This window comes from Eublepharis macularius, chromosome 12 (genome assembly GCF_028583425.1).
Source record: "Eublepharis macularius isolate TG4126 chromosome 12, MPM_Emac_v1.0, whole genome shotgun sequence".
NCBI lineage: Eukaryota > Metazoa > Chordata > Lepidosauria > Squamata > Eublepharidae > Eublepharis > Eublepharis macularius.
The window spans coordinates 49447534-49457918 of NC_072801.1; positions in this window are offsets into that span (position 1 = coordinate 49447534).

The window sequence follows — 10385 nt, forward strand, 5'->3', positions numbered from 1 at the left end:
GTTCCTCCATGCTGTTTAATACCTGAATAAAACCAGGTGGATGGGTTGTCTGGGGATTTGGAGTGAAGTAACATCAGTATGCAGGCAAAAGCAGACAGTTTTCTTTCTGGCCTCAGAATCAAAGGGACAGTATTAGATCTGGGTCTGCAAATGGAGGGCCAAGTCTCTTCTGTGCTGCATAGTAGCTTTTATCAACTTCAGTTGATGTGCCTGCCGCACCTGTTCCTAGAGAGGAAGCTTTGGCTCAAGTTCTTCTCACCCAGAGATCACTGGGTGCCTTTAAAGATGGCTTAAACTCTTAAATGGTTACAGAATACAGCAGCCATGTTATTTGCAGGTATGAGCTAACCCTAAAGAACAACAATGTCTGCCATTCTTTCTAGGGAACAATTTCAAGTCCTTATCCTTCCCTTGAAAGCCTTCCACATTCTGGGACTTGGGTATTTGAAGGACTACCCACTCCCACATCAGGAAACCTCCCAGCGCATATCAACACCCTAAGCCCCACACTGTATAGGTCATCAAGTCACAACTGATTCATAACTAGAGATGGGCACAAACTGAAATATGAACCAAAATTAAGCATGAGCCAGGCTGGTTCGTGGTTTGCGAGCCACGGGTCGTCAGATCCCATTTCTGATGAACTGCCACAAACTTTTAGGCTGGTTCATTTGGTTCGTTTTTTGGTTCGTCACTGCAGACAGCCTGGTGCCAATCAATCAGTTTCCTAGGCAACAGGGGATGGACTTCCTGCAGACCTTCTGCTGACTCGGAAGTGAACTTCTGCTGGCCCGGAACTGATGATTTTCTGACTCAGATGTGACATTTTCATGAACCAAACAAACTGGTTTGTGAACCAGGGGCAGGATTGTGAAAGTTCGTGGTTTGTGAAATTTGATGAACCACGAACTGCATGGTTCGGTTTTTTTCTGGTTTGTGCCCATCTCTACTCAAGACAACCCCAACAAGGGGCTTTTAAGCCAAGTGAGAAACAGGGGCAATTTGCCATTGCTTTCCTCTGCAGAGTTTTCTGTGGTGGTCCTCCTTACCCAAGTACCAACCTTGCTTAGCCTCCAAGATATGGTGAGATCGGGCTATACCATGTCACCTTCCCTCCTGTTTTGCCTAATATATGCCTAATTATATTTCATTTTATTACTATGCACTAAAATATTATTTCTAGATCTCTTTTCCCTACAAAATGTGTAGCTTTTAATCTTTTAGGAATCTGGCAAAAATGATTTTTTCTGCCCACCTTTCTTGTTAAGTTGTTTTAATATGGCCCTTGCTGAGTTTTTTTTTAAGAAGCAGTTTTATGGCTCCTGTTGTTTTGTCTTTTTAATTTTATTGCTCCTTCACTGATTTTATGGTCCTATATCTATTGTTGGCTGGTTTACCATTTTAAAGTATATTCTTTTCCAGTACTGTTTTACTGGATTTTACATTTCTATGGCAAGCCACCAAGTTTGATATGAGGTGAAACAGCTAATAAATAGTAATATTCATTTTATCTCATTTTTCTTATTAGGGAATAGTTCCTTGGGTACTCATGGAAGTACTCTCCTAATTATAGGAAGACAAATATTTCACAGCTAAACTGTTTGAACATGCAACCATTATGGAGACTATCTGCTTTAAGAGGAGTGTGGCTAAAGGAAAAAAACTAATTGATCATCCTGTATTCAACTAATTGATCATCCTGTATTCAAAGACCACAAAAAATGAAGTAATTCTTCCTATTCTGTATCAAATAAACAGTGCAATGTGGGACTGTAGGAGAGATGGTATACTTGTTTGAGGAGATGTAATGGACATGAGGGCATATTTTCTGGCTCATTCAAACTTGCAACCAATAAAATATGGCTAGGGGCTTGGGGAAAAGAAATCTTATGACAATATCCCTTGGTGTCATACTCACACTCGCTAGATAAATGAAGGATAGGCCCACGATCCTCTGGTAAAGCCAGTATAGCACAATGCCTCAGTGTGAAATAGAATAACAAGATTTTCAGTCTCATAGCCATTCAACTTGGAGATTTGCCGTGCAAGCCTAAATTCTAGTCAGAATCCAACTCAGATCTATTTGATGGGACTAACTCCCAGGAGATGGTTCTTAGGATTGTGTGGTTAAAACCTTCAGTTTACCCTGTGAATGTCAAACAGAAACATTCTGTCAACTCATATTTAGCTATAACAAAGAAAATAAGGCTTGAATAGCCACCAAGGAACATAGGAGACTGCCTATGTGAGTCAGGTCCACTACAGCCCCAAGTGCCCCTTAAAATAGTACTTGTACAAGACATGGGAAGTGCATGAAAGGGAGTAATCAGTAGAGATGGGCACGGACCTAAATACCACCCAAAAAAACCCACGAACCAGGCCGGTTTGGGGTTCACAAACCAGGGTTCATGGAAGCTCCTTTTCATGAAACTTCCATGAACTGTAAACTGGTTCGTTGGGTAGTATTTACAGGGGCAATTTAAATGGCCATTTCCCCAGGGAAATGGCCATTTAAACTGCCCCTTTAAGGGACATGCAAGGGCAGGTCCCTTTAAATTATCAGCTGGCAGGGGGGATCCCCCTCCACTGCCTGCCAGCTGATAGTTTAAAGGGACCTGCCCTTGCAAGTCCCTTTAAACTGCCCAAACCCTACCCCCTACCCGTCAGCCTCCAGTCCCAGCCCCACACTTACCTTCCCATGCAGCACAGCATCCTTCCTCTCCTCTCGAGAGGGGTGGGAAGGCCATTTTTGGCCTCTTCTGCCACACTATGGGCCCCCAGGATGGCGGAAGAGGCCGAAAACAGTCTTCCTGCCCCACCCAGGAGGAGAGGAAGGATGCCATGCCACAGCAGAAGGTAAGTGTGGGGCTGGGGCTGAGGCCGGGGTTTGGGCAGTTTAAAGGGCCCTGCCACCAGCAGGTCCCTTTAAACTATCAGCTGGCAGGTGGTGAGGGGGGATCCCCCTGCCACCTGCCAGCTGATAGTTTAAAGGGACCTGCCACTTGCAAGGCAGGAAAGGGCCCTTTAAACTGTTAAATGCCCCTTTCCCTGCCGTTGTTAAGGCCAGAAAGGGGCATTTAAACCCCATGAACCATGAACTGGTTCTTAACTGGTCCAGTTCCGTGGTTCGTGGTTCATGAAATCTACAAGCCATGAACGTCCTGGTTCATTTTTTTGTTGTTCCGTGCCCATCTCTAGTCATAAGCTTGCAATGAGAAGGCTGAGTCAGCAACACACACACACACATATACCTTTCCATTCACAGAAATCCTCCACTGGATCCAACCTTATGACTGCAATCTTTTTTTTTAATTAATTTTTTAAAAAAACAATAAAAAGAAAACAAAGAATGAAACATACAGCAGAAAGAAAAAAGAAAAATAAAAGAACAAGAAAAGCAAAAAAGAAAGAATAATAGAAATTAGTAATAAGAACCAATTTTCTCTGTAAAAAGATATTACATATTATACCTAACTCCAAATTTAACCTTACAATCAATATTATCACTTAACTCCAAATTAACCCTAAATTACTACATCTTTCCCTCTAAAACATTTTTCTCCACCTCCCAATCTTCAAAAGCACAAACCATTTCTTTTTGTTTCCCACAAAAATATATATAAGGGGCTTCCAGGTAAGAATATATTTATCCAGTGACTTTCCCCTAATCAAAGATGTAAATTTGGCCGTCTCGGCATACTTCATCATCTTATCCAGTCATTCCTTTTGAACATATGACAGTCTTGCTGTTGTTGTCATATACAAAAGGAGTCTACCATGAGTAACTTCTGTTTGTCCATTAATCTCAACGAGAAAGCCTCTGGTTTCATTTGTATATTAGTCTTTAAAATCTTCTGGATAATTGAATGTATTTGTATTCAATCCAATTTTTTTTTAGCTTTGTTGCTCATCCACCTTAAATGATAAAATGTCCCTACCTGCTGTTCACATTTCCAACACCATTCTTACACATTTTTGTTAATTTCCTTGGTTACATATACCATCTATACATCATTTTATAAAAGTTATAGTTCAGACTAGAGCATAATGTAAACTTAAGGCCCTTCAGCCACATATTCTCCCATTGTTACAGTTGTATATTATATCCAAATTTCTTTGATCATTTTATCGTACATACTTTTACTGTCTGTTACCTGGATGTTGGAGGTAAAAAACCTGTACTGAGCACTAATGGACAAAATGCTCACTGGAGTTTGAAGCTCAATTGCCAAAGGAATTTGCAAAACTTGTTAAAATACACTACCAATTACAGCTGCTGGTGATGTCTTCCAGAAGGCAGTTCACCCTGGCCTGGAGCAAAGATCCCTCTTGAATGATATTCTTGATTGCTGTGGCTTATATGTTTGGGATCCCAAGCAAATACAAAGATCCAATGTAGCCCCCCTAATATTTATACATCTTGAATATATAAATTGGTTAACAGTGCAGTCCTAAACAGAATTGTACCCTTGTAAGTCCGTTGAGGTAAATGGACCTAGATGCATATAACTCTGTTTAGGACTGCACACACACACGCCGCCGCCTTTCCTGGTAACAGCTGTAGCCCAGCATGTACCAAAAGAAAGATTTCAATGAGTTCCTGAAGTAATTTAGGTGGGATGCTACAGATGCAAGCTGATCCTATTATATTAATTCTCCATTCTGGGTACAAAATGTGCAAGGTACCAAGTAAACCTAACAGCTGCTACAGAATTAATATAGGTGGAGAGTGATCAAAGGTTTACAAAAATTCTGGGGAGTTTGGCAACTCTGATTAAAACTGAGTCATTGTATATAAATGATGTAGGCCTCATGCAAAGATGAGAATAAATTGCATTTTTGGTTGATGATAATTGAAAATGAGGCTCTTTGAGAGACATGTAATGAGTACTACTGTTTTATATAATCAAAGAGCAGAAGTAGGAAGGGGCAAGGCAATCCAATGGCCCTGCTGTTTCTAGTGGCCACTAGTGTTGGCAAAATTTTGACATGCTATCAGGATCTTAGGCACTCCTAGAAGCTAAGTGGACTGTGAAATAATGCCACTGCAAACAGCAACATGGCAGTAGCATGAGGCACTTAACTAGCATTCTGGTAATACCATTGACCCGTTCCACCAATCACACTATGGTATGTCAATGATGATGGACTGTCTTTGTGATGTTACTCTATCCCATCACACGTACATGATCAATCAGGCAATTTTGTGTCTGTAACATAGCTAGCACCAACCCAGCACCTCCAGAGATACCTACTTTTATAGGTTTGAATCTCCTCATACATGTAAAGCCTGTAAACAGGATCCTGTTTAACAGATGGACATCCAAGGAATAAAAGAAGGCATTTACTAGCCAGCCAGCTCACAGCTTACTTGAGAAGATGCTTAGATAAAGAACTTATAAGAAAGGGGAACAATACTTATGTGAGAGGAGATATTTTCTGAGGGAGGAGGAAAGGAGGCATCAGGTGTAGAGATGGGCACAAACTGAGAAAAAACCAAACCATGCAGTTCGTGGTTCATCAAATTTCATGAACCACAAACTTTCACGAACCTGCCCCTGGTTCGCTAACCAGTTCGTTTGGTTCGTGAAAACGTCACATCCAGGTCAGAAAATCATCATTTCTGGGTCAGCAGAAGTTCACTTCTGGGTCAGCAGAAGGTCTGCAGGAAGTCCATCCCCTGTTGCCTAGGAAACTGATTGATTGGCACTAGGCTGTCTCATGAACAAAAAACCAACCAAATGAACCAGCCTAAAAGTTTGTGGCAGTTAATTAGAAATGGGATCTGACGAACCGTGGTCAGGAGATGCCACAACAGAAACCACAACTGCAATAGGGATCATTATGAATTTCTCATCCCTGTTGTTTTTTTATCCCTTCAGCCATCACCTGATTTTGATCTTTCCTAAGGTTTTTTCTTTTCATGTAATACATTACAGTATATTATATGTTAAAATACCTTTCACAAATCAATATTATATAGTATACATCTATGCATAAATAACTTGCATGCATAAATACCAGGACAATTACATATTTAACTTACATACATCAATAGAAAGCTAACATTGGGGGAAGGGGGAAGAAAAATGAAGCTCTTGAAAGAATTTAAACAAATTTTAAAAAGAAATCAAGAACTGAACATCCAGTTTGGGGATGGCTGATCAGCACTAATCATGTCAGAAGTGAAAAGGTTGAGTAGAAAGGGCTAGAAGCTCAGTCTATCCATGAGCTAGCTCAGATGCCAAACATCTGCTTTGTATGCAGAAGGTCTCATCAATCACCAGTTTCTCCAGTTAAAAGGATCAAGAACAGGTGATATGAAAGATCCCAACTGAGACCCTGAGCAGTTGCTGCCAGTTACAGGAACAGACAGGAGAAAGACATGAATCTAGTCACTGAAACCAAAACTGAGGGATTAAAAAAGGAACAGCTATTGCAACAGCATGGATTTAATATGATTTAAGGCCCCAAGTTCAAACTTTGGATAGGCTGGCCTATTTGGAGGAACCTCTACATAACCTCACTTAAAGCATGGTTACAAAGCCTTCTAGGAAGGCTTCTGATTTCCCCCCACAATGGTCAACCATGTATGTGCTGTCTATGCTGGTCTCTCCATGCACATCACAGAGTTGGAGTGTATGCAAAAGTGACACTGTGTGCAAGGGAAGGGGAATGGGGTTGCAGCAGTGACCTACATTTTGGAGGAGAGATAATCCCAGAAAATTAGATATCAACCCAAACACATGTTAATAAATGCAGACTACCTAGTCAGAACATGGGTAAGAGTTACATTTTCATTTGGAGAAACAAATGGTCAAGGATATAGGCAAACCAATTAAGCATATGATGCCATTCCGTGTCCAGGAAATTGCTTATATTTGCACTATAAAGTGCTCCTTAGATCTAGGGCCTGCAGTGCATAGAGGCACAACCTTCTAAAGGTATTGCATTGGATCCCGCAAGCTTTTTCACTCAGTCTCACCCAATTCTTTTGCTTAGAACACCTCTCTTCCCACATGGATTTTGTCAATGCAGGTTACATGATCCACAATGTAGCCTGTTTTGGGCTGGTCAAGGGGACTCTTTCTCACTTTTTCGTCAGCAGAAATGCTGGTTGGACCCAACCCATTGACTTCAACTAATTCTGTTTAGGATTGAACTGTTGGTTTAAGAAAAAAAATTAGAGACAACCATTAAAAAAAAAACTCTTTTGGATTCCCCTGACATTTCTGAGATTTTTTTGACCACAGAGAGGTTCCTGAAAAAAGAAGAAGAGTAATACTGTTTTTCAAATTAAACGTTTCCCAATAGTCTAATTAGGAGGAGGATACCTGCTGCTTCTTGCTTTCTTCTTAAGCATCTATTGACCATATAAGAAACTCAAAGCATGAAGAAGAGTTGATCATTGTCATTGCAAGTGATCTAGGAGCATGGTTGAAGAATCTCCATCTCCTAGCTTTACTAATAACATGGTTTTGCAAGCAAATGCAGAAGATTTTGCACCTGTGCTTTCAGATTTTTAATTCCAGAATCTTCCTAACAATTAAAAACTTGGGGTTGCTCTTTCAAGATTTCTTCTACCTCGGATTTCAGGTAAGCATTACATGCAAATGCTGACTGTATGATTTCTTCCCAAGACCATACCATTTTTTATTAAAAGGTGGACAGATATAAACAGGAGCACAGGTCTCATGTACCCCTTAACTATTGCAGGTATGACTTTTGTCATCTGTTCAACCCAATGATGTGGCCAATTAGTTGGCTACTGAGGGACACAGGATACTGGTTCCTTTGGTATGATATAGCCAAGTTACGTTCTCAGGCTGCATTTACCTCTACTCTCTGTCTAAATACCTAAGAAGAAAAGCCATGTATTGTCAAAGGCAAGAAAAGCCATGTCCTAGTTGTTAGCTTGTCACCCTAAGAATTGCTCTAGGTTCAAGGGCATCTGTTTTTATTCATCATCTTGAATATGCCTCCATATTGGGTCAATGATAAGCTGCCATTGATCTATCAGTCACATCTGGAAGACAAAAGAACAAATATGTGATAGCCCTTAACAGAACTCTATTTCTTGTTGAATGTGCAGACGTTTAATATTCGTACAGCTCTTAGTCATCTAACAAAGATAGAACTGAAGATAGATAAGAGGAAGGATTCAGCTTAATTCCTATGGAAACCATATCAAATTAGGGCCTTTAATATGTGCTTCAACCATGCACCATCAGTGGGTTAGTTTTGCAACAGAACTATTCTGATAACTAGCTCTGAAATCTCTGAAATCTGAACTCTGAAATCTACTCAAATGGCTCCTCGTGTTCTTAAGACTGCATAGAATTTAGATAGTCCTCGCCTCAAGGCTATCTATCCTACTTTCTGCTTTATATGGTACACGGTATCTTGATTCAACTCTCCCGCCCCCCCTTTTTTTTTTGCTTTCTGTTGCATTGTAGTGAGATGTAGGAATAGGAGATACAGCTGTGGATGCATTACAGAACTGCTTTCCTTGTGGGGGACCAATATCTCAATAGTTCTGTTTCAAATATTTAAGTCACCAGGAATACTATGATCAGCAGGTGTGTTGTGTTGTGTACCAGGATCTGAAAGACCCAGCTTCAGATCCCCCACTGGATGATTATGGGCAAGTGAGGATGCTGTGAGGATATGGTGAAGAAGGGAGAAGTAGGTATGCCACCACAAGATCATAGGAGAATAAAAATGCGTAGAAGGTGTTCATTAGCTTCATCTTCCAGACAATTGTTTCCTGGATCTCTTACTGTTTTTAAAAATTAGTTTTGTAAACTAATTTGTGCCTCTTCACTGAAGGAACTGGTGTGCTTTAACTCCAGTGTGTTCAAAATGATCCACAGCCCAGCACAGCTATTTCATTCTGTCCTTTACTTCAGCACACTTCTCTTTGCTCCACTACAAAGGCTGTGCAAGAAGCTGTTACCAGAGATTGACATTTGGCAGGAATTGCTATGAACAGTTTCACCTGCCCATTTCAACATATTAAGCCTCTGTTAAAAGAACAGAATTTTTCCTCTGGGTTCTTGGCAATCCTAGAAAGAAGCAACTCTCCCACCCACTTTCCTAAAATTTACATAAGCCACAGAAAGCACATTAACAAACTTTCACAGTGGCTCAAATGTCCTTAGAGTGTCAACAGCCCCCCCCCCCAATGTGCCCCAACACCTCTCTCTCCACTGCTGGGTCCTTACATCTTGTGCACTCTTTGAAAGGGAGCTGAGATGCATAAAACTAAATCTTACTAAGAAAGGAGAGTGACCAGAAATGATAGCAATTCCCTGCATTTTTAAAGTACTTTGGTCAAGTATAGCTGGCTGCAAAGCGCTATTAGGTATTTTATTTTCATTTCATCACCAGACAGACACTCTAAGCAGTCCATAATTCCTCCACCTAGAGAACATACGTATGAAACTGCCATGGGGCTATCAATGTCAGTGTTCCCGCTAACTAGCAGTGGCTCTCAAGTTGATAACTTTCATGATCACCTACACCTGATCCGTTTAAGGGACATGTCAGAGATTAAACCTGGGAGCATCTGCATGCAAAGCACATGTTCTAGCACTTAATCACATCACCACCTCAAATGAAAGTTAAGACATATATGGTTGCATTAATCATTACATCTTAGAGAGTAGTTCAAATCATTCTATGTGGGACTTTCAGGAGATTTCTATACAAAACCCGACTAAATCCATAGTAATAACAATAGTGCTTTCAGGTGACTTGCCAGTTGATTAACTCCTAGCACTTTTATTATCTGTTCCTTATCCTCAATGGGCTTAGACTACAGTAACTCACTATAAAGGTCTTGGATCCAGCCAGCCTTGCCAAATTCCCCTCATTATAAATGCCATCCCAACTGCAGGGTGCATGATTGCAAGCATTGCCTTTTGAATAAAAGGGACTCCTCACTTTTTCTCCAGCAGAAAAGTTGGTTGATTCCAACCCAATGCTTTCAAGCTTATGTGTTCCATAAAATTTGGCTTTTGATTTCAGCTCCATGGCTTTTCTGGTTTGTTTCAATTCAGTTCTTTATTAATAAACCTGACTCAATTTTTATAAACAAATATTGTTAGTTATGAAAGAAAACATTGGTTATTCCTTATTAAATAAAAAATGAAAAATTGTCGTATTATCAAGCTCTAAGTGGTTCAGGCAGAAAAGTGAGAGGTTTGGGACACCTACCCAAATGTTTTTTTTTTTAAATTAGCTTTACTCTTATTATACTAACCATAGAAAAATGTGAATGGAGTCCAGAATCCATGCAAATCAAAGGTGCTACTAAGGGAACTGGATGGGGAAAGTTCATGTTGACTACATATATTTTTTTTATCTTTTCCACCAGACAAGTC